The sequence below is a fragment of the Brachyistius frenatus genome, unplaced genomic scaffold (assembly GCF_029030835.1).
Source record: "Brachyistius frenatus isolate BFR_SWC_R1_liver_20210118 unplaced genomic scaffold, ASM2903083v1 Contig_4, whole genome shotgun sequence".
Taxonomy (NCBI): domain Eukaryota; kingdom Metazoa; phylum Chordata; class Actinopteri; family Embiotocidae; genus Brachyistius; species Brachyistius frenatus.
Genome location: NW_027210603.1, coordinates 4,834,897 through 4,837,240, shown reverse-complemented (window position 1 = coordinate 4,837,240; position 2,344 = coordinate 4,834,897).

The following is a 2,344-nucleotide window of genomic DNA, read 5'->3' as shown; positions in this document are numbered from 1 at the left end:
TCTGGCTCTTGCTCTTGGCTGGAAGGGACCCTGCAGGCTCTGTAGAGAATGACACATAGTAGAAGGAGGAGCACAGCAACTAATGTATTGCAGGCGATGGCCACCAACGCAGCTGTGGACAGTCCTGTTGTGCTTTCTTCAGATTCCATAATGAGGACTCGACTGCAGTGTCCGATGTCAGTCAACTTAAATATTAGATATCAAGTTGGCTCCATGATGTCCTTCGTTCATCAGGTAATGAATGAGACTCATCTTCGGGTAAAACTGGGATTGGGATTTCCCGTTTCCACTGGTGGACTTCATTTACTGTAACCACATCATATAGTTCTTTCTTTTAGGTAGTTTTAGGAGAAAAATCAACAAAGTGCATTGTGTTGGCTCTGGTTTTCTGGATGGCTTCTTTAGGGTGACACACCAGCACTCCCCCATACAGACGAGCCTCGCAGCCGTCTTTGGCAGTGATGACTTTACAATAGTCTGCACTATCAAAACACTATTTATACACTTCCAATAAAGGCCTGCCAGTGTCTGTAAGAGAGGAACAAATAGAACAGTTAGGAATAAGTAAAAACAAGCAGAGTATAAAATGGGATGTAGGAACAAGCTATGTGCCAGTTAACATATCAATCTATGCAATTAGCTCATAAATCATGTTGTTTTTCCTGCTGTTTTATATATTATAATGTTTACTCTCGTTTTATAATGCCAACTGGCTCCTGTAACTGTCATTACAAACAGTCTGCATTTGTGAGCACAAGCCTATACTATTGCACGTGTGCCAGGAGGAGGCGTGACAGGACCCCTGCTGCCGACTACTGTATATTCCTCGATGTGTGTTGAGTTGTACGAGGGTGGACCAGTAAGTTCTGAACCTGCTCCTGTTGCGTGGGAACGACCCGCAGAACCAGGACGTGCACGGATGATAGAGTCTGTAAGCTTTGTGAGTAAGTACTCTAAATTTTAGTTGCTTGATAAAAATCAGCACCTGAGTTGTGACTGATCACATGGTAGTTCAAAAAGTCTATCTAAATAAAGAAAAGAAACACATACAGGAATGAATCCTCATATTCATCATCATCCACTCATTACTGAGTAATTACCCTTCCAGTTGAGTGACGATGCAGCTGGCCGAAGGCAGCATATACATCATATGCTCCGTTTGTATTTGCGTTCTATTCGAAGTAATGTGCATTTTCAAAGCCCAATTACATACACAAAATCCCCGGTGGCTAATTTAGTTAAATTTTACACATCCCGTTGGGCTGCTGTAAAATACAACCCTTTTCATTAAAAAGTCTAGACGCTGTGTAAAATGTAAAATGTGATGATTGGCAAAAAAAAAGTGTAAGCCTATATTTAATGGAAAATTAAACAATGACAATAATAGATGTTGAAACTGATTCATTTTATTGTTTTTTTGGAAAATATATGCTCATTTTGAATTTGATGCCAGCGACACATTTCAAAAAAGTCAGTGAGGAGGAAATCGTGGAGACGAAGTGAAGAAATATGAGGAGACCAATTTTGGATGCCAATGCAGTGATGTTTATTGGCAGCATCTCGATCGAGGCGAGAGATCACGACATGTGGCGATGCCCGGTTCCTAAACATCTGTGCCTGAACACATTCCTCTAGATAAGGACGTGAACGTGTCCTTTCTGATTTTGCTTAACAGAGTCGGCCAGGCTTTTTTCCAGTCTAAGTATAATCCAAACTCTTCTTAGACTGTTAGTTCATGAAGTTGGGGACTCCTTACGGGACCTTTACCCCACATACAGGAGCACGTTCACCACTGTGTTGCCTCACCTCTTTTACCAACACTCTATAAACATTTGGAAACTAAGGAGACCAGCTGCTTTTGACAGTGAAATGTTGTATCATTCTGGTCTGATATAGGATTCAAGCTTTCAAACAGTTGAGGGTCTCCTTTGTTGTATTTTTTTGTTTCACAATGGGCGGAATATTTTCAGTGGGCGACAGATTTTGTTTGTAGGCCGGCTAGTTTAGCCCCTGGACTTCTACTACGGAGCCATGCTATTGTAATATGTGCAGAATGTGGTTTGGCTTTGTTTTCCTGGAAGGAAAAAAGCAAGGCCTTCCCTGAAATGGACATCTGGATGGCAGCATATGTTGCACCAAAACCCGTATATATCGTTCAGCATCAATGATGCCTTCCTAGATATGAGAGCTACCCATGCCATGTGCACTAATGCACCCTCATACCATCACGGATTTTGGCTTTTGAACTGTGTTGATAGCAAGCTGGATGGTCCCCCTCCTCTTTAGCCCGGAGAACACGGCATCCATCTTAAATGAGCTCGGGCAGTGCCTGTCAATGACTGAG